Source organism: Mauremys mutica, chromosome 2 (genome assembly GCF_020497125.1).
Source record: "Mauremys mutica isolate MM-2020 ecotype Southern chromosome 2, ASM2049712v1, whole genome shotgun sequence".
Classification (NCBI taxonomy): Eukaryota; Metazoa; Chordata; order Testudines; family Geoemydidae; genus Mauremys; species Mauremys mutica.
In genome coordinates, this window is record NC_059073.1 from 82,463,356 (window position 1) to 82,486,710 (window position 23,355).

The 23,355-nt window shown below is 42.4% G+C and overlaps 1 long non-coding RNA gene across 3 annotated transcripts in view; it reads right to left on the reverse strand.

The window, feature by feature from the left end:
• Positions 1 to 1,565: 1,565 nt before the first annotated feature.
• Positions 1,566 to 23,355, reverse strand: part of LOC123363908 — a 43,930-nt gene continuing 22,140 nt past the window's right edge. For 2 of the 3 annotated variants that reach the window (XR_006576939.1, XR_006576940.1), the window contains 4 exons: positions 20,253 to 20,336; positions 7,341 to 7,460; positions 5,381 to 5,626; positions 2,251 to 4,721 (listed from right to left, as the gene is read on the reverse strand). This is a non-coding gene — a long non-coding RNA (uncharacterized LOC123363908). Of the gene's footprint in view, positions 2,094 to 2,250; positions 4,722 to 5,380; positions 5,627 to 7,340; positions 7,461 to 20,252; positions 20,337 to 23,355 lie in introns of those variants that run through there. The other variant, XR_006576941.1, reaches the window with a different exon arrangement.

Genomic DNA, 23,355 nt, shown 5'->3' on the forward strand with positions numbered 1-23,355 from the left:
ACATCCTAGACCTTTTCCAGCCTTGATTACTGTAATTTCCTCCTTTCTAGCCTCTCTAATGTCCACATTGCTTTTGTTCTTCCCTCCAAAAGACCATTGCTAATATTATCTTGCTAACCCATCTATCAGACCATATCACTCTCCTTTTTGAATGGCTCCAGCCAGAACAAATCTAAACATCTCATCACACAACCCTGTCCTGGCTGATATTTCATATCTCATTTTTTAACATGATTCCTGTAGCTCAGTGGTTTGAGCATTGGCCTGCTGAACCTAGGGTTGTGAGTTCAATCCTTGAGGAGGCCACTTAGGGATCTGGGGCAGAAATTGGTCCTGCTAGTGAAGGCAGGGGGCTGGACTTGATGACCTTTCAAGGTCCCTTCCAGTTCTAGGAGATTGGTATATCTCCAATTATTACCTACCAACGGTACTGAACGTGATAGATAGATGCTCCTTCTCTTACTATGCCCACCATCAGTAGGTGCCATCCCCAAGTAAAGGATTTTTGAGTAGCAAGCTGTAAGTGCAAAAAGTGAAAACCGACTAAGAGAACTGTTTCCAAATTCACAATATAAAGCAGAAGTCTCATCACTGTCCCATTGCTTTACAACCCAGAAGAACAATGAATATGTTCTGGACAAACACAATGAAAGAGCTTGATGGTTTATGTTTTAGCTGTACTTCATTGATTTGTCAGTACTTTTAGCAGATATAGCGCAACAGGTAAGGAACCTTTTACTATTAGGTCATTAGTTCAGATCTGAAACAGGGTTGGTAGTGACCAAAGGTGTTACTTTAGCATTCTAATTTTAATTAAGACCAAAATAGACACAGATCTTTAACAAACTGAAGATAGTGCTTTAATTTTCTTAGACTCTGCAAGGCATACACGATTAGACCAACTTTGCTAGTGCCAAAGTCAAACTGCTAGAGAGCTAGATGGTTATCTAGTTCCCAAATGTCTGGCTGTGTAACTTTCTGTCACTAAACAGAATATAGAGACAGATCTATGGACTGGCTCAATTAACATTAAAGTTATCATCTGACAACTGGTGGCCTGAATCCCAGTTCCTAAAGGACAGGAGTTCCTATCACAGAAATCACCATCACAATTAGTAGACTGTTTGATACAATTGTTGGCAGTCACAGAACAGAGGACAGATTGAATGAGCACAGAGACCAAATGAGTATTTCACCCCTAGAGGTCTCTTCAGTTCAGGATAGCCAGGGCAGTGTGGGGAAGTTTTGCTGCCACTGCTGGTGCAGCATGTGTACTGGTAATAGAGCACTTTGTGTTCTACTACTTTTAATTTGGCAACTTCAACAAGCATTACATACACTGACAACGGTGCTGGAACAATTTGTATGGGGTGGGGGGTGCCGAGAGCCATTGAACCAAACTGTAAACCCTGTATATGATGAAAACCACTAAAAGCCAGGGGTGTGTGGCAGCAAGCCCAGTTCCAGCACCTATGTTCACTGAGGATTTTTTTAAATACTTGAAGAAAACTCCTCTCTACATTTTTTTTCAGGTTTTGATTTTTTCCCATTTTGGTTTTGTGGGGGGTTTTTGTGTGAAAAGATTAACTGAAAATATTTTTAAAAAATGGATAGTGGCAAAGCGTCTGTCAGAATGCAAGTATAGATTTAAAGGGACACATTTTCAAAGGAAGAAGTAACAGGTACACTTGCAGAAATGATTGTGCACCCAAAATGGCCACAGGCCACTCTAACCCCCTATTTTTACAACTGGAATATTCACATATGTTTTGTGGAGAGTTGGAGGTATACTTGTTACATAACTGGGGTTCTAATTTTGGCAAATGGTCATTCGGTTTCCCAGTTGAATTGCAGGATAAGCTGAACAGTATTAAAAGCACAAAAGAAAGAAGGCAATTTACCTCCCACCTGCAGCTGAGATTTCCATTTTGCCAAGGATCCCACTGCTATCAACAACTTTGAATATGACTTTTGAAGGGTTTCTCTGTGTGTGTGTGTGTGTCTGATTTTTCTCCTGTTTTTGCTCCTGCAGATATTTTACTGTGTCCAGTAACAGCATCCCATCTTCATGTAAGTTTCTTTTGAATATTAATCTATAAATGGAAAAGCCAATCACTGTGTAAGAAAATTATCCCTACCATTTTAAATGTTGAAAACAAAAGATTCCATCACTCTCCTATTTTCTTCACAATCCAGAAGAACACAGATACGTTTAGGACTAAACAAAGCAATGAAAGAGCTTTGGTATGGTTTATACTTCAACTGTACTTCATTGATTTTAATACTTTTTGCAGATACAGCATAATTATAACCAAAAATGCAAATCCTGCATGTAATAAATGCAATTAGTTAAGAGACACCGACTACTTTACAAGCTGTGACAGGAAAAAAAATAAAAAAGATTAAATATTTTGCTCTAGCACTGGGATTTCCTAGTTCTGGCTCCGTATGCTTTAGAAGTTAGCAATAACATGAGAAATCATGCCTTCTACTCCACTCCCATTCCCCATACAAAAGGATACAAGATGAACAGTTATGAGTCAAAGGTATTCGTCTGACAAAAGCACTTACATGGTAAACAGCTGCTATAACCGAAGATGGTCGTTGGCTGTCATTTTAGTTTGAAAGGTGTCATTAACATTAATTTTGACAAATATCCTCTCCTTGGAGAATCTGAGCCTGATCCAGCAGCCTTTTACTCATGCAAGTAATCCTTAGTTACACAAAGAGTCCTGACTTGTTAAAGTCCTAACACAGTTCAGAACAAGACTTTGAGTCTGACCTGTTAGAGAATAAGAAAAACAAAGAAAGCACCAACAAATATAATTGTACAGCAGAGAGAGCACTCTATATAAACTGCTTTCAAAACTGGCCCCCACCAGACTCACCCAGAATTTCCGTACATTTAAAGATACAGTACACAGAAAAGAGAATTGTAGCATTCCCTCCTCCCACTTTTTTTAGCTACATATATCACATTACTCATATTAGTAGTCTCAGTGGGATTACTCACATGAGTAAGGATGGCAGGAACCTGACCCTGATTTTGCAGCTATTTACCTGGGTAATTCCCTTCCGACACTGTCATAGGCCTTGTCTACACTACTGGGGTAAGTCGAACTAAGTTACGCTACTCCAGCTACGTGAATAATGTAGCTGGAGTTGACATAGCTTAGGTTGACTTACTGTGGTGTCTACACCACGCTGCTTCGACAGGAGACACTCTCCCATTGATTTACCTTAATCCTCTCATTGTGGTGGAGTACCGGAGTGAGTGCTTTGAGGTCAATTCAGAGGTCTTCACAAGATCCGCTAAATTCTGCACCCTCCCCTCCCACCCCATCCTTTCCCTTTTTCCCCCGCAGTGTTTCATCGATTGCAGCAGCATCATTCCCCAGTAGGTGTAGACATGGCCGTAAAAAAAATTGCCCTGAGCACTTTTCTCTGAAGAAATTCACTTGAACTGTTTTTGAGTTGTGAATCTGCCTGTCCAAAGAGTCCTTAATATTGTATGTGAGGAGTGCTTAGTACGGTATTTGAATTACAATGCACAGTCCAGTTTAGACTGCCTACTCTTCCCCAATAACATGATTTAGGTTAGAAAGGGACTCTAGTGAGTTGTGATTGACCCCTCCTCAAAACTGAACACGTTTGCCCCTAAGCTGTCCTCAGTGTAAACTAATCCTAGGAAACTGGACTAGATATACCCCATCTGTCAGTGGCTATGGATACCTCAGTTCTGGTTACAGGATGTAAAAAAAATATATAGCTAGAATGCTGACAGTCGGTATTGGGCCAGATCCAGGTGCTGCCAGTCTCTGAGTTGTGATGTTTGGTGGAGCCGTGAGGCCTAGCTGAGCTCCATGATGGTGCAGACCCAACATATTCTGAATAACTTTGTCTTCTCAATGGCAGCTGCATAATGAGGTTTATGCTGCTGTCAAGTCCCTTCCGCTTCCTATGGGAGGATTCTGTGTTTTTCCCCTCAACCCCACCCCATCCCGGGTACTTGTAGGTGATGTTGGGGAGGCATTGAGTTATACCCAGTGCTTGCTGAGCTCCATAGGCTGGGGGTGGGAGGGTCCCTTTCCAGTGGCCATTCAGCCTGGGAGATTGAATAGGCCAGCATAGCCCCAGTGGTGATCTCCAGAATTCTTACCCAGAAATGAAATCAGGGATCCACCAGGATGAAAAACAAACAAACGAAAAACTTGCCCCATGGAGATCTGGGGTGGGGGATGGGGGGGAATCTCCAAATCCCCCAGGAAAAGCAACAATATTTACTTTCTGCCACTTTCTGTTGGGGACCCTTTCTTGTCCTGCTCCCTTTCTCCATTCGTAGCAGTTTGTTAATTTCTAATATGTGATTTATTTACAGAGACGATTGATGTGGCTTGTGTTGATGTTTCAAGTAATTAGCTATCCATCCAAAATACTTCTTCCTTGTCTCTGTTGCATTTTATACAATGAAAAGATACCTGTTGCCTATGTCAATTTTTGCCAGGACAGAAGAAAATGAAGTTAATAAAGGAAGACTGGATTGGATAAATCACAACAATATGTTCGGAGAGGCAGATGTTACCATAATTGTTCTCTGCCCCTGCCCCACAAATGATATGTCCCTCTAAATTCAACCATTCAGCTACTCCAGGAACTTCCAGCTAATTCCTTCCAGGGGACAAATCCTGCACTCCTTAATTGCATGACTCCAATGGGACTGCCTATGAAATGAGGAAAACAGGATCTTCAGCCACATTCTGTAGTTCACAGGCAACCACAATATCATAGGATCATAGAATATCAGGGTTGGAAGGGACCTCAGGAGGTCATCTAGTCCAACCCCCTGCTCAAAGCAGGACCAATCCCCAACTAAATCATCCCAGCCAGGGCTTTGTCAAACCTGAGCTTAAAAACCTCTAAGGAAGGACATTCCACCACCTCCCTAGGAGGTGGAAACTGTTGTATTGTTTTGCTTTGGCTGACTTCTGTGTGTGCCCAGGGTTAACAAAGCACTGCATTGGCATTCGCCTTCATGAGCTTCCTTCTTGTGAAATGCTCTTTCACATCGGCACGAGGCACAGAAAGTTCAAAGAAGCTGAACTGGGTCAACAACTTGCCAACATATTCAGTGATGCTACGGAAGAATCAGTGCAGAAAATGATAAATTACATAAGCCATCGCTGGGTAATTTCCAATCAAATAAATTAGATAGTTTTAATAGGGTTCTCAGAGGCTTTGCTGCTAAAAAGGCTCAGCTCACATAGTGCCCCCTTTTGCTGTATCCTGCCACAGTCTCAGGGTCCTCTGGATGGAGTAGACGTAAGATTGGAGGGGCCCAAACTCACAATATCTCTATAGTTCAATCTCATGGTTCACTTACTGCTAAGTGCTCCTTGATCAGAGATGCGGTACTTCTTCCCTGGTGGCTGTCAGGCTCCTAGTGATGCTCCCCTCACGTAAAGAAGCAGCTTGCTCCTTCCTCTTCACCCGTCAGCCCTGACCTGGGCCAGGTTCTCTCCTTGTCTTCTCCTCCCAGGCCTGGCATTGGCTGCAGGTATAGCAGGGCAGGGCCAGCTGGGCCCATAGACTCTCTTTAAACTTTTCATGCTGGTGTGAGGTTTCTCAGCTTCATCACAATTGTATAAAGAAATAAAAAATCCCACAAAATAGGCACATGGGATATCTCTAAAGTTACAGTTAGTTTTTTCTTCACAACATACAAGGCCAGAAAAGCTATAGTTAGCAATAGTAAGATTGGCCTAGATCATCTTCCCTCATGATCTGTGTGTGGAGGGGACACTCTGTTGTGTGGGAAAAGGACTCTGGCAATATTCCTCCCACCTACCATCTCTGGCATGCTCTGAAAAGTCAGGGTTCTAGCTCTGGAGAGTGGCTTGGGGAGGAAGAGCATGCATGGACTTGGGAGGACTAATGTGTTTTCCTCTTCAGATACAGTCAGGGAAGCTGCTCAGAAGTAAATACAGCCACTGGCTGTATTAACCATTGTGTGGAGCCCCTCCATGCCATGGCAATGTTTTGGGGTAGTGGCTAGCAGTTGGAATAGAGTGACTATGTCCCAATTTTATAGGACTTTGTCTTATATAGCCGCCTCTTACTCCCAGCCCCCATCCCATTTTTTCATACTTGCTGTCCGGTCACCCTGAGCTAGAAGCCCTGTCACCATAACTGTGCTGCCAAGGATGAGAAAGAACTGCTAGGAGCTGGGAGGCAACACATAAGAACATAACATAAGTACCTAAGAATGGCCATACTGGGTCAGACCAGTGCTCCTTCTAACCTAGTATCTTGTCTTCCAACAGTGGCCAGTGCCAGATGCTTCAGAGAGAATGAACAAAACAGGACAATTATCAAGTGATCTATCTCCTGTTGTCCAGTATCAGTTTCTGGCAGTCAGAGGTTTAGAGACACCAGGAGAATGGGGTTGTGTCCCTGACCATCCTGGCTAATAATCAGTGATAGAGCTATCCTCCAGGAACTATTGGCCTTCAGAACATCCCCAACAAGTCGCTCAGATTGACTGTGTGTTGTATGAAAAAGTACTTCCTTCTGTTTGTTTTAAACTTGCTCCCTATTAATTTCATTGGGTGGCCCCTGGTTCTTGTGTTATACAAAAGGGTAAATAACATTTCCTTATTTACTTTCTCCATACCAGTCATGAGTTTATAAACCTCTATCATATCCCCCCCGTAATCATCTCTTTTCCAAGCTGAACCATCCCAGTCTTTGTAATGTCTCCATGTATGGAACTTGTTTCATACCTCTAATCATTTTTCTTGCTCTTTTCTGTACCTTTTCCAATTCTAAAATATGTTTTTTGAGAGGGGGCAACCAGACCTTCACACAAGTTGTGGGGATACTATAGATTTATATAATGGTATTATGATATTTTCTGTCTTCTTATCTATCCCTTTCCTAATGGTTTCCAATATTCTGTTAGGGGTTTGACTGCTTCTACACATTAAGGAGATGTTTTCAGAGAACTATCTACATTGACTCCAAGATTTCTTTTTTGATTGGTAACAGCTAATTTAGACCTCATCATTTTGTATGGATAGTTGGGATTATGTGTTCCAATGTGCATCACTTTATACATATCAACATTGAATTTCATCTGCAATTTTATTGCCCAGTTGACCAGTTTAGTGAGATCCCTTTGTAACTCATTGAAGTCAACTTTGGACTTAACACAGAATCACTTGGTCTCTACACAGAAATGTCTGGTCTCTGGGCAGATCTCTTGAGATTTCCTGGTTCTCTGGTCCGAACACCTTGTATATTCCAAAGGGGGCAGCTGAGGAAAGAGAAAAATATGCACTCACAGCTCTCTGATTGAATGGTCCAGAGAAAACTCCTCAAGGAAGTTCCCTGTTCCTTGTGCAGGTTTGTCGCAGGTAGAGGAATGATCTAACCCATTGTTAGACCTCTTAGAAATCTTTCTCCTAAAAAATTAAAAGGAGATTCTCAAGTTATTTACCAGATTTCTTATGTCCTTCCTGAAATACTATTGTAAATAAGACATTTATTAACATAACAATGAACAATGAAGGAAATGCATTGAGATTTAATTTGAACTAACTAGATCGGGTATGGATAGTCCATAGGCTTATACTGGCAAAGGAATAACATTAACCTCTCCAAATACAGAGATAGAGAATTAGTCTGGATCTGTTATTGCTTTTCCTAATGTTGGGGGGTGAGGGAAACAACTATGCTTCCTGACACCATCTGGCATAAGATAAGGCCATGGTATAGCTATGTGACCTCTGCACTGTTAACTTGTAAGAGTTACAATTCTGTTTTGGTAACAGGAATTCTAACTTACTCCCCACATCAGAGATGCAAACACATCAGATATTAAACCTGAGAGGATCTGATGCCATGCATTGCAGGCTTCCTTTGATGGCTCCAAGGGATATAAAGGTATTTGCTGTTTCCTTTTTTTCCTCTCTAGAGGCATCTGATTTAGTCAGGTGGTTCACATTCCACATGGTAACATTTATTGTATGGCTCACACTCCATTGTCTCTTTTCCAATATTCTATATTCCTTGGCCTTTCCCAAGAACTTTATCCAGAACCAAAATATTTGTTTATTTCTAGACTGTCCATCTGGTGCTAAGAGGATGAAAAACAGGCCAGTGACACTCCCTGATCATCAGGAAGGTTGTTACAATGCACCACATGTCTGTGTTCTCTGTGTCATTTCTACCTCCAGTGCTGTAAGATGTACAGCTGTGGCAAGATGCTGTTTTAGGAATCTGGCGTTGATAAGTCTTCTGTTGCAGTAGAAGGTGGAATTTCTTTATACATATGCACACCCTTTTATAAATCACATACACACAGTGTTGCAGCAGCCAGGTTCCACAGCATCCAAGAATGTTATAACTGAAAATAAATCATGAGTAAAAGTAAAGTATACTTAATATTTATTGCCATGAAGCTGGGATGACAGCATAACTCTCAAGTGGCTGAGAAAAGCGGAGGCACAATTAAGTTAGGTCAAGTTACCTGCGAAAATACTATTCTATTTTTTCATTTCCCCCAATAGACCTTCTGCCACCCCTGTTAGATGAAAAATACATATTTATTTAATACACCCGTGAGAATAACGCAAAATAATTTGTTTGCAGTATTGCCGTAGTTATGTTGTATGTAGTGGTCACCAACCCAAATAATTTTCCCATTCTATTATATCACCTTCTGTTTACAATCTTCAGGTTGCAAAGGGGTTCACTCACCACAGGAACACATCCTGGTAGCCAGCTGTGGTGTAGCAACTGTCTCCCTCTGGACATGACACTGAACATTTGCCTGCTCATCATCCCTGCTAAGCCCCAACTTCTGACTCCAGACTGAGGTAAACTCCAGATGGAGCTGAGGGCATATCTATGGGCCCCCTCAATACCTCCCTCCCTTCTAACAAAGCTTTCCTGGCTTGGCATGCAGTTCTGCAAAGAAGGATCTTCTAGGATCCATCTAGCTATGAAGACCACCCTTCCTTCACCCTCCTATGAAGTAGTTTGTTCCAGTGTGCCAAGCCTTCTTGCCTATGCAAGTCATCAAGGTCTATGCAACCTCTGTGGCACAGCTTCTGAAAGAGTGTGTAGTAAAGACCCCCCATACTTTGTAGCTGATAGACACCCAATTAAAATTTCTCAGAAAGCTTAGACTGTTTAGGGACCACTTTGAATTTTTCCCCACTCTCCAGAACATAAATAGTAGCTACTTGAATACCATAAGAAGAAATCTGGTTAACTACATTCTTAATATTTTGTCCATCTTTTTCCATAACTTGATGCTGGAGATCATGAGGAAAAAAATTATGAGAATCCTGAACACAAAAATTGCCTCAAGTTGTGCAATTTAGAAGAGACATTTGTTAAATTCTAAATGGCCTGGAAGTCTCTCCTATTAGAAAGAAACAGGCCCGCCAACTTCATGCATTCCACCAAAAGTTACCACATTAAACAGAAGTGGTACAGAAGGTCCTCCATCTTAGACTGCTTAGAACTATACTAAAAAATATGAATGAGCTCCTTTGTCTGAATTCAGGATTAGAAAGACAATTCTGTTTTTTTTACTAAGTATGCAGGAATAACACTCTTCATGGCATGTCAAATGTACTGATGAGTCACTAGTGTCAGATGGCTCAGGGCTGATAAAGTTTTCCCTTTCCTTTGGATTTGTCCATGTCAGCCCTTCTTGGCCAGATCTACAGTGACCTGAAAATGCACTTTTTTCAGATATTGTCTTGTATCGGCTCAAAATTCTGTTTTTTCAAACTTCCTGCCAAAAAATGCATTCACTGGAATAATAATGGAAAGCTAACAGAAAAAGGGGCAGGAATGCAGGAAAAGTAAAATCATTTTTTTAATTCAATAAAAATTTGCAGAAAAAATACCGAGGTACTAGCCAAGCTGTAGTTAAGTGTGATTGTAGACATAAAGCTTTCAGAAATGTTGAAATGAAGTATGCTAGGGCTGCATGAAAATTACTTATTTTAGATACAACAAGAGAGCAATAATATAATGTGCAACAGTTACACACAGCCCCCCTCTACGCACTTACCCCTACTCACAGAACATGCTATGTTCAAAAATCTTGGGGGGAAGATGTTTGGAGCAAACACCTTGCTAAGAAAGGTCTCAGTAAAATTAAAGAGAATACAGTTTGATCCGTGATTTAATCATTTAACTGCATACCTTTATATCTGAAGAGGATTGTATATAAAATAAGGAAAGGTGTCATTGGCTTGGGGCTACTGAATAAGTGGAACCACCAGTTGCATTATTAAAAGAAGTTCTGCTTCTAATTTTTTTCCTGCGGCAGGTAAAACCAAAGATACTTCTCAAATGTCAAAACGCCAGGGTTAGTGAATTTAGTGTAGGAGACAAAATTCCCAGTGCTTCTACAGGTAAAACAAACTTTAAGCAGGATTCTAGCACTTTTGTAATGATGGAATACAACCTAAGGCAATATAAATTCATAATCTCTCAGGACGAATGGCCTTTAAAAATGCATCAGATTACCAACTCACCATTGAAATGGGATTTTCTCTGGCAGCCATACAATGCATATAACACATACTACAAAATTGCATGTTAACTTGATTCTTCCGTTATCTTTGAATTTTTCATTCAGACTTGATGCAATGTCAATTAAATCTTTACAATAATAAGTATTATAGTCTAGCATCTAGGCACCAGTGCTTGGCCCCCATGTCTGGCTGGTTAGTGCTATCCAGGCAGCACAAAGTAGCTGCGTGGAAAGCTGCCCTAAACAGGCGGATGGGGATTCCTCTGGTGTTGGGGAATTCCCAAATGGCATAAAACCAGTGTAGTTGAATCAATGCCTCCCATCTCTGGTACCTCCACCCAGCTTCAGAGATGTGCCAGGACAATCTGGAGGTGTTGGTGGGGCCGGGGGTATCCAGAGCATACTGCATTCCAGAAATTCCTAGCTACTGGAACAGTCTCTAAGGGATTGTCATTTCTGGTGTAATTTAGGCTTGTCTGCATGGCCCTGCAATCTGGACTACAGGGGTGTGAATTGCCACATGCTAGCATGCTGAGCTGTAACTCTCCCATGAAGACTCTGGGCGTGAAGTAAAAGGTACCTAATTCACGTTAATGTGGTCCTCTTTAGAACTATGTTAACACGAATGAGGTACCTTTTAGTTTGCGCCAGTGGCATCCGCATGGGGGAGTTACTGCGCCGCACACTAATGTGCACTGCCATTCACACTCATTTGCAGGGGCAGGTAGATGTAAGTAGCTCTTAGGCCTGGTCTACACTAAGAAGGGGGTTCGAATTAGGGTACGCAAATTCAGCTACGTGAATAGCGTAGCTGAATTCGAAGTACCCTAATTCGAACAACTTACCCGTCCACACGCGGCGGGGTCGAACTCCGCGGCTCCCCCGTCGACTCCGCCAACTCCTTCTGCCGAGGTGGAGTACCGGAGTCAACCGCGGCGCTTCCGGAGTTCGAACTATCGCGTCTAGATCAGACGCGATAGTTCGAACTCCAAAAAGTCGAACTCTCCGCGTCGAACCAGCAGGTAAGTGTAGACATACCCTTAGACTGCTTTAAATTCTGCCAGGGGCTGACTTGGCTCCTGCCTGGCTCCAGCACTGGGAGTGTGTGGAAAAGTGCCTTGGAGCCACTTTCCACTTGCAACAGGTCTTGCACTGAGCACAGCTCAGCAAGACCTAAAGATCTGGCCTGTAATATGTAATAGAGTTCCTTGTGAACATATTTACCTCGCTGGTGGCAGTATTTCTTTTTATACAAAATTTTCTGCACAAGCTTGCATAAAAATGACTGGGATGTGCATGTAGGACAAAATTCATTTGTGGTGCCAGGCCCAACACTGGGCTGTCTGCACTACAGAAGACCCATTGGTGCCATGCAAGGAGACCTTAGGAAGACCCTGCACACCCCTTAGATGAAAGAATCTTTGCACTAGTCCCACATAGCTTGATGCAGAAAACTATAATAGGTATGCACTGGGAAAGGCTCATATTCAGTGGGTATGGGCCAGGGTGACATACCAACAGCTTTCAATGTGAACCTAAGCTGTCATTTGAAAAAGAAAGTAAGTCTCCAGCTTCTGTGATTGCTGAAATAGCTAGAAAAACTTGAACTCAGTGCGGCTGCTGCAGTGATATCTGTCTGCACATCCAGAAACTAGAACAATAGCGCTGAGAGGTGTGACCTGCCCAATTCATTGCAGTGGGTGAGAACTCACATGTCTAATGATAATACTTTAAATGTCAACATTGTTAACAATTTCATGGTTCCTCACATATCTGAGAAAGGTGAGGGAGGGATCATACTACAAAGATCTGCACAATCTACTGTGTGTGACAGCTCACTTTGCCACCATCAGTGAGTGGGTTTAGGAGATACTGCCCCTTTTTTCCAACCCCCAATCAAGAAGAAGCCAATCTCAAGGAGCGTAGCAGAGTCCATCAGGGCGTTGGTGCCCTCTCAAAAGGGAGCCAAGCTGAAGAAGCCCAGCAGAGCTCATGGGTGTACATAGACCCCACTGAGGGAGAGCTGCTGAGCCGAAGCAGCCCAGAGAACATAATCGTATGTTGAACATCTGCACAGACTACTGTTAGCAGCTTCTTGTGGGCAGAGATTATTTTGTGGGAGGAGCTTGGAAAAGTACCACCACCTCTTTTCCACTGTATGAACCCTGGAGCTGGCAGTCGGACAGAATAGAAGCTGTTGATCCAGAAGCCCCAATCACCCCAACAGCTAGTGTGGAGGGGCTGCAGCTGCTGTCCAGCCCATAGGTTAGTACAGTGGCTGTAGGGTAACAAGGCAATGTATCTCTGCAGCAGTCCTGCATATTGGCCCAAGATTGAGTTGATTTTACTTCTCCACCCTCCTGCACTTAGGGCTGCTGATTTTGGCAGGATGTATTCCTGGAGGTTTTATCACATGACATAATCTTTAATCAAAGATTAATCTTTAATTACTGGAGACTCCAGGATAATCCACAGTCATAACCTTCAGTATGACAGATTGAGGCACAGTGAAAGAAAAGGAAAATTCAATACCTCAGCTATTTGCATATTTGTAATAAGCAATTTTTGTAACAAAACTGGTGACAAAATGTGAATCCTACCCAAGCGGGTAGTGATCAACAGTTGTTGCCATCTGATGGATGCATGGTGGCCTATGTGAAATGAGTTGGGTGGTCTCACTGCAGTTCTGAAGGGACAGCAGTGCTCATCCCAAAACCACCTGAACACAAATTAGCATCCTCCCTGTAAATCTCAGCAGAGAGAAGAAATTGAATGGGCAAGAAGAGTGGGCTACTCTTTCATGACCAGAGGTGCTAGCTCCAGTTTAGAGGTGAGACACATCAGTGAGGAGTGAAGAAGCTTGAAATATTTCTCTCTGTGCTGCATCTCTTCTGTGGATATGAGAGGATTTTAGTCTTTGTGGCTGTCAATCTCACACCTTTCATGGACCATAAGATTTTAAAACTGTAAAAAAAATATTTTTTTCTCTTCTCTAATCCTGTCTTCCTAATTTAATTCTGTTTCCTTTTTCTGCAATATATTCAGTTTCAAGGGGTTCCTGTGATCTGTGGGTATGTTTCTCAATTGCATTTTTCTGTTTTATTATCTTTGTACATTTTTATTTGCACTGAATAAGGTGTGTTTGTGTATATAATATAAAACTTTCAGTAAACACAATAAAAAAGAAAAAATGAGTGCAATTGAGTATCTACTTTGTGCAGACAATTTCCAGGATTATATACACAAAACAGGGTACTCTTTGGGCAAATGGAAAGTTAGATGCACTAGTCCTTTGTCTATGCTAACATCCATTTTGCACATGAAATTGTGTTAAATGCAAGCACAAAATAGGTGTATTGTTATCTACACACCTTTTTGAAAATCAGATGTTAAATTTTCATTCTCTCTCACACAAACAGTTTTAAAAGTGGGAAAGACAATCTGAAATTAACCCAGACCTGTTTAAACTGGGTCTTTGCTAAATGCACAATTTACCCAAATGAAACTTTATTGAATCTCATCTAAGAACATTTATGCCAAGTAGCTTGATGTGATTTATAAGGTCCATGACATAAAATCCTCACACAAAAAGACATAAATGAACAGACTTTTAACTGAAACCAGGCTGCTAATAACAGAGCTCTGTCAAATAAATGCCTCCTATTGAAATAAGCGTAAAAACTTCAGTGCACAGTTTATGAAGGGGGCAGTTTCTCTAGATGATCCTCAGGCAGTGATTCTTCAGACTCAGTTGTGAAAGAATTAATATTTTTCTGCCTTTATAATTAGTCATAAGATGTTACTAGCGCAGGGGTGGCCAACCTGAGCCTGAGAAGGAGCCAGAATTTACCAGTGTACATTGCCAAAGAGCCACGGAAATACATGGGCAGCCCCCATCAGCCCCCCCCTTGCCACCCCAGCACCTCCTGCCCGCCAGAAGCCCTGCTGGTCAGCACTTCCCCCTCCCTCCCCGTGCCTCCTGCCCGCCGCGATCAGCTGTTTTGCAGTGTACAGGAGGCTCTGGGATGGAGGGAGGAGGAACAAGGGAGCAGCAGGCTCAGGGGAGGGGGCAGGAAGGGGCGGGGGCTTTGGGGTAAGTGGTGGAGTGGGGGCAGGGTCTGGGGTTGAGCAGTGGAAAGTTGGCACCTGTAGCTCCAGTCCCAGAGTCAGCACCTATGCAAGGAGCTGCATATTAACTTCTGAAGAGACGCATGCGGCTCTGGAGCCACCGGTTGGCCACCCCTGATCTAGTGCATACTGTATTTTGAGCCTAACCTGAAAGAGTTAAGAGTCAAACCAAAAAAACATTAAAGCACTTTAAGTTTGCATTCACTCTTCACAGAGCAAAGTGAGAAAAATAAACCCTTGCATACCCCACTGTATTTTATCTACACTCTTCTGCATGGAATGATTTGCCCAGACACCCAGACTAGTACCACTACATAGTGAATTTTACTCCACTATACATTTTGGACATTCAAGGCTTAATAAATCTTTAGAGAAAAATCCAGTTCAGAATCTGTACAGTGCAGATTTAAAGTTATTTACCTGGAGTTCTGATTAGCTTTCCTCAGATGCTCATTTACTGATGTGAGGTTTGGACTTTAATGCCATAAGTGTAAAGCACAGCTTAGCTTGCTTGTACAGAGGCAGCCATCTCCTGAGGTTTGTTTCGGAACTGCTGGAAACCAATTTGCCTTACTCGGTTTAGCGCTTCAACTCAGGCTGCCAAACTGACTGGTTTACATCACAAGATTTTATTTTATTTTATTTTTTTAAGTATGTGCATGAGAATAAAATATTAAGTGCCCTAGGCCTATTTTTTGTGTGTGGTGTTTTTTTTCCTTGTGTGCCCCCATAATATATAGAAAATAGAGAACTTTGTCTTTGACCACCAAAGACATGCAAATTCAGAAAACTTCAAACCCTTCCCCTACACTACACCTCAGGAGTGAGCAAGCCAAAGTCATGTAGGAAGAGTCACACTTGGGAGGAGACCTTAAATTTTTTTTAAAAAGAGATTTCTCTAGCTATCTTTCACTAGTAATGTTTGCATTAGTCCCTCATTACTGGTTAGCACATAACGCTTTCCAAAAATCCGTTATTCTTGGTGAGAATAAGGATGGGTGGATATGTTCAGAAAAATCCCACCACTTTGAAATGTCCCTTTCTAGAACTAAACTTAAACCCAATTTTAAAATACGGAAAAGTTTGGATAAATATTTTTCACTATCGGGGCCAGAATTTAACCAGTGTTAGCAATGGTGGGAAATTATGGATTTTAGGTACAGCTAAAGACAGAATAATGTTAGGAGCTGGGGGAAATCTTGTTAAGCCTCATGAAGACTGATGACTATTAACTTCAATTAACATAATGGTAAGGATAAGGTAAGCATAAACCCCCACCTAATACAAAAGGATTATGTGAACTCACCCAGGAGTTTTGGAATGTATGGGCAGAGGGCGTTTTGCTGAGTATTTTTTGGGGTAAAGATGTGTGTTTGTTATGAGGGAGGGGAGAAGACAGAACCAGAAAAAGACAGAGAGCCTGAAGAAAGCCAAGTAGGAGCCTGTAAGCATAATATGACCTGGGGAGAAGCTTAGAGAGAGCTTTGGGCCTGGTTTTGGCTAAACTGCCTGGGGGTTGAAAGCAAAGAAGTTATCCCTTGTTTTGGTTGCTGCTTCATTTGGAGAAGCAGGACTTTGTAATGTCCTTCTAAATAAGCAAGATTTCTTCAAAGAAAATACCAGAATCCATCTCAATTTCTACTCCCAACTCTGAACTTTGATTAGCTGCTCAGATCTAAAAGGGGCAACAATAAGGGGGAGGGGTAGCTCAGTGGTTTGAGCACAGGCCTGCTAAACCCAGTGTTGTGAGTTGGTTACTACAATGTTACTTTACCATTGTCTCCTCGGACCACGTTCTGAGGTCCTTACACAGTTGTGATCCATAGCCCATTCTCACCCAGGGGAGTAAAGAAGTGTAAAGGTGGTGTGAGATACTTCTTTCCTCCCCTTAATCGTATCTTAATTCGACAACCTCGTATCTTAATTCGACAACCTCAGTAAGACCACTACATCCACTCCTGACTGTGTAGGCAGGGAGTGGATGGAACTTGTTCCCCGCCTCCCTCCCAACCTGCTGGCCATCTTAGAAGGGGTACTAATTTGTGCCAAGCTTAGAGACCAGTGTGTATTACCTATCCTCTGGAGCAAGGGGGAAATCAGGGGCAGAATTGTGACTCTGACTCATAATCTGGTCCCTGGCCTGCTTCTGGAGCAGCACAACTGTGTGCTACCACTTCCTCTGTGTTTGAGGCAAAGTCACACTCTTAATGCTTTGTGTTATTCTTAGTCCTTATATCGACTGAAGTAGGGAGCCCAGGATTTGGCCCCCTGTTAATACGGTGACTGCTACTGTGACTATTTTTCCCCACAGAGTGCTGCACAGTTAGAGTATTTCTGAAAGCTCTGCATAAACTGTAAACAAGGTAGAAGAGTCAGGTCTGTAATGAGCATTTTCTCTGCAGAAATTATGCTCATGCAGTGATGAAGCTCTTCATTCATTTGAACTCATCTCACTCCGTGACATGTGTTTCTTCTCATAGTGTCGTTGCTATAAATCCATAATTGTGCCACAGCACATTCACATTAGATATTAGCTGCAATTGAGTTTGAATGTTGTCATTTAACAGGGAGAGAGAGAGACCCTGGCATAAAACAAAACAAAACACACCTGATTTAATGGGGTTAGATGTGGGTACAGAGACTCCATGTGATTTTTATGGTTGCACAGTTTGTCAAGAGTTTGGTAATTTATAAAACTTCCTGATGGAAACATATGAATACACCAGTCAAGGTAATAATTAATTCCCTTGAGGAAATGCTCATTAAAGAAAAGTCTGCTACAAGAAAGAATATTCTAAAAAGCTAGAAGATCACAATGTAAGTTAGCTGCCAATTAAGCCTTCATGGGTTTGAGAAAGGAAAATGAAGGCAACAATATAGCTTTCTGACTAGGGATTTGATCTTCAAGATAACCTCCAAACTACAATGTTTCACTTACTAAAAGCCCCACTGAAATACATCCTTGTTGATTATGCCATAATACTGTCCATTTATCCTTACATGTGAGGAAGAATTCCATTACTCATAAATGCAGATAGTTATGAACAGTGACAAAGGCAACTTTTTCATAAGTGAGTCTGTAAGGAAACATGGAAAATCCTTCCATTTTCCACTATGGTGTATTCCAGGGATAGAACTTTGTAATAAATAAGAATCCAGTGATTCTCTTGGTAGACACTTGACTATGTATTTGTGGGATCAGTCAGCAGGGCATCCTCTATGCATATATGTGCAGCAGCTAATTTCAAAACTGTTGACTATACATGAGCCTATGTTCATTGAGCAGCACGATAGTCTAAGAATAAATTTCTCAAATAATTTTAGTTCAGGGAAGATTTTTTTAGTATAAAATGCTTTCAAAATACATTTAGGGACCAAAACCTCAACCTTTGTTCATACCGAGTAGTACTTCCTCCCACTAGGTGTTGCAGCAGGTCAAATTCTCATCTCACTGACTCTGGCATAAATTGAAGCCAAGAGAGTTAGCCCAATGTAAAACTGGTGCATCTGAAATGAGAACCAGGGCTTCCATTGTGAAATCAATCATATAAGGCCAAATTGTCACAATATTTCAGACAGAGCACATTGTAGGCACAGACCCCATACAAAAACATGCTGCCAGATGTGCCCGGAAGCAGAGAAGTCTTTCTATCATGGGGCAGGATGCCACGTTAGGTGGGCTGCATACACTGTGGTGTTTGTTTTGCTACGGCTATCTTCAGGAGCAAAGTGCACACTGCCAGCGGAGCCATCTTGTTCTTGCAACATAACCCCTGTTGGATTTTCGACCAGCACATCCCTTTTCCCCGAATCATGCTTCTGGTTGCAGTGGTATGTGTCCTGTCTCATTAGCAGGGTTTATCTGTTAGTGCACTCTTGTGAGCCACGATGCAATTCCCTCCACATGTGGTTGCTTTTGGCTTAATCCAAAGCCCAGTGAAGTCTATGGACATCAATAGAAGATTCACATTGACTTTGCTGGGCTTTAGATAAGGTGTTTTAGGTACTTGGGTGTGATGACTTGGCTCTTGTAAGGCAATTGTATAGGAATGGGCTGGATTTTGCCCTTTATATTTATTTACCTTTTATACAAAATAATTTTCTTTTCTCAAAAGCATACTACAACTTGTGGCAATAAGGGCTGACTATGATACATTGTAATAAAGGTAAGTACTGTATTACCAATGGAAGAAAGCTGTCTAATGAGTGCTGCTAATGTGTGTATGCAAAATAGAGTTTTGACTTGGCTCACCACAGGGGAGGTGGAGGCTGTCCGGGAGCTGGATGTGGTTCCCTGATTCCTGGCTCTCTTATTTAGCATCAACCTGTCTCCAGAGTCAGATAGGGCACCCTTATGCCAATAGAAGATCGGAGTAGCGCCACTTCATGCCCTCTACGCTGGTGTAGACGGCAGCTGGCGCAGAAGTTGCTTCTGCCAAGCTTACATAATTGGGTAGCTCCCCTCAACAAGGGATATATTTCACTGGCCATTTACAGGCAGGATCTGGTTCCTGTGTGTCACCTGAGCAGCACAAAGGGGCTGGCTGCTTGCAGAGTATCCAGCCCTTTCTTTCTTGTTTAAGTATTTGGGACCAACCCTGTGGTTTTCCAAGCACTTGCTGGAAGGTGTGGAGTGCCATTAATTCTCATGATAATCAGTGGGAATTGAGGATCCAAACCACCTTACTGGAACAGACTTTTCATTTGTTGTCTAGACTATGGCTACTAATGAAATATTACTGTTTCTTTTCTATCAAACACAATTCAGTTTTAAACGTTGCTACTAAAAGTATCCTATTATTTTAAACCTTCAAATGATCACCAGAGTAGTTAGGGGTCTACTTTCTCATAGGAAGAGCTCTTAGCTTGAACTAGAGTCACACACATGCATCAGTAGTATAAAATCCCTAAATTGTATCATGTATAGATTTACAGGCACCTCCCAATAAATAAAGGTAAATAGCATTTGAGATTGTGTGCGAGCACTGTGCAGAGGGGAAAATGACACTGATAGATAGCATCCGTATGCTTTCTCCTCTCCTTTACACACCAAAGAACAAACTAGTCCAACAAAAGTGGACAGATTCATAGAGTCTAAAGCCAGAAGGGACCACTGTGAGACTCTAGGCTGGTAAAGGTAAAATACTAATGTTAAAACTACAAATCTCTTCCTTATTTAGCCAGGATGGTGTCCCTAGCCTCTGTTTGCCAGAAGCTGGGAATGGATTGCTTGATGATTACCTGTTCTGTTCATTCCCTCTGGGGCACCTGGCATTGGCCCCTGTCAGAAGACAGAATACTGGGCTAGATGGACCTTTGGTCTGACCCAGTATGGCTGTTATGTTCTTATTTTAGCCCTAGTCCTGCAAAGGGAATATAGCCAACAGGCCCATACACTTGTGTGGCACCCCATTAAAGTCTCCTTGACTTCAATGGACTTTGAATGAGGCTCATTAAGAGCACACCTTTGAAGCTCTGTGCTTGCAGAGCTGTTCACCTCACTCTTCTCCCAGATGAGGACCTCAAGTGGGACTTGCTGCTGCTCTCCAACTGGAACAGCTTTTCTCACCTTTGACTTGCTTGTATGCTGACTGTCAGGAATCAGGGTCTGCAGCAGAGCCAGTCTCCAGGAAACCTGAGAAGCCCAGCTGGTCTGTAATCATAGAACATCAGGGTCAGAAGGGATCTCAGGAGGTCATCTAGTCCAACCTTCTGCTCAGAGCAGGACCAATCCCCAGACAGTTTTTTTGTTTACGCCAGTTCCCTAAATGGTCTCTTCAAGGATTGAACTCACAACCCTGACTTTAGGAGGCCAATATGCAAACCACTGAGCTATCCCTCCCCCCACCAAAAAGCTGCCTGATTGGCTACACATCCTGATTGGTCGAAAGAGTCAGCAGACGGGCTCTTAAACACTGCAGCAGCAGTTCAGTAGTATTTGCTCATGTCTGTGTGTTCCCATCCTTGCTCCTACCTCTCCTGCAGCCTTGCCTCACTCCAAATAACCTGGTCTTGATCCTCAGTTTTGATTCCTGACTTTGGCTCTGGCATCTGGCTTTTGACTCCAGCTCTGACCCTGGACTCCAAGGCCTGACGATGGACTCCAAATCCAACCACTGGGCATGACTGGCCATGTCCTGGGCACGGACAGTCAAAGTAAGCCAGAATTCCAGACCTAAGTTGTCTGGCTATTGTGAATATTGGAAGATTAGTACTTTGGTAGGTATTTCTCCATACACACTGTGGGGAGAGGCCAGTGTCTACGTGAGTGTGTACAACATAACAAAGAAATGTAATTTGCCACGCTAAAGGAAAATATGTAACTCCTTTGCTGAACCTTCCAGTAAGGCACATTAACTGTCACCAAGAGGTCAGCTTGAAAACCAAAAGTAACAAGGGCTGCTGCATTTTGTGGCCTGCAGCAGGTCAATGTAGTAAAAGGCACGTCTCAGCTGGCAAGGCGATGTCATAGCTAAAAAGGTGTCTTGTAACATGCCTTTCACTTCAGCGAGAATGGCACAAAGCACTGCAACCCTCCTTTCGCACTTTGCATAAGCCATGTGCGGCCTGCGTGCTCCCTGCCACACAGCATTCAGAAAAAGTTACAGGAAACAGAGCCAAAGTGCATTTGAATTTTAGTAGAAAACTAGTTTTGTTCTGATTTTACCTGGATTATTTAATAAATGAGGAATATTAATCCATACTTTAATTGTCAGCAACAACTTCCCCGCCCTGTGTATCTGATATCTGATCAATCATTAGATTACACACCCAGATTCCCCCAGAGAGAGCCACAAATCCATATAATGTGGCATACTGGGTGCGGGATTTTGCATTTCATCTCTGAGGTAGATGAAACTCATGTAAAATCACATAGAGGCATGAAACCCCATATTCTGTTGGAGGAGGTTCATAGGTTGTTTATTTCATCATTTGTGTTGAATCTGTTAGATTCCCAGATTGTGTTACTGACCCCCATAGAGATAGGCAAGGTGGTACGTATACAATTGTGGGTTATATTCATATTTGGTTAGCCTAGTAGTTGGGTATAAATATGAGCATTCCAAAAAACTTATAAATAAAGCAATAAAGGTTAAAAAATGAATGATGATGGGCAGTAGAATGAGAAGCATCACAAGGCCAGGCAAAGAGGAGGAGGAAAGGAGAAAACTAAGCTTTTAGGTGTTTCTATTGCAGGTGTCTGACTCAGATTATCTGTAGTCACAGTCACATCCTTCACAAGACAGGCTTTTGCCATTGTGACAAACCCAGGCGACTGTAGTGAGTAGGGTACTGGAAATTGCAATTACCAACAAACTAGAAACAAAAATGCTAAAGAGCCAGAAGAAGGAGATTTAAATGTTTATTATATTAGGGGGATACCGCTGCTTCAGTACCAAGGAGACCAGTGAAATCCAGTAAAAAACTGTTCTGGAGGCATAGATTAGGGCCAACTCTAGTACTTAGGATTTATTTGCGTGCATAGAAGCTAGTTTAACTACAAGAAAAACTGACTAAATATACAGTAACTGACAAAACTCTCACAGCAAAATCCACCATAAACTGAATGTCTGGTTGCCCAGGTAAGGATTCTGCTTCCAGTTGTTTTCCCCTCCTCACCAATCCAGGTAGACAGCCCTGTATTTGGATGCCAAAGGCCCTTCTTGCATAGATAAACCCTTCTCAGTCATCTGAGGTCCTCTCCTACATATTTATGAGAGGGACGTGCCAGATTCCCAAGGCACCAATACCTGATATGTAGTGCTGCCCAGTGACACACATCTCATATGATTCTCAGGCCTGCAGCCCACCCCTTGCGGCATCACAGCTCAGTAAAGTCTCACATAGGATATGAACACTTTCTGTTTATGCTGAATCATTTCACTGACCCAATGTCAGCTGTATATCACATCTGTGGACACGCACATAGGCGGAACATAGTCCATCACTAGTGGCTATTGACAGAGTGAAGATTCTAGCACACTTTCTATTCAGCATGTAGAACCTCAGTGATCATACAGTATAACTGAGCCAAGTCAGTTGTGTGTCTATGGCATATTTATATAGTGCCAACAGTGTATCGCTGGCTGTTGCACAGTGGCTGCTAGACGCTGCTTTTCCCTAACAAAATTCCCATTCAGCTGAACATTCTGTGCTGGATATCTGGTGCAGGGGTTGAGCTGCTTGGGTTGGGGAAACAGTTTAAAACAGCCAGAAGGTCTGCTTGGGAAGCCAGTGGAAAGTGGCCATTAGCCATTATGACTAGGGAATGGAGGCCAGTTGTGTACTTGGTCTTCTTTTCTTTTAAGGTAAATGGGGGAGAGGTAGATTTATTCCCTCTACCCGACCTGCCAAGTTTTGTGCGGTTCCATGCATGTCAGGAAATCAGTGATCCCCTATTCCCCCTAAGTTATTGGAGCATGTGTGGCCACGATTGGGAGGCACAAGCTAATCATCCTCCAAAGCAATGAGAGCAAGTGTCAGGATGCAAGGAACATATTCCTCCTCATAGACTTTAAGGTCAGAAGGGACCATTGTGATCATCTAGTCTGACCTCCTGCATACTGCAGGCCACAGAACCTCACGGAGTCCTGTAATAGACCCATAACCTCTGACTGAGTTACTGAAGTCCTCAATCATGGTTTAAAGACTTCAAGTTACAGAGAATTCAT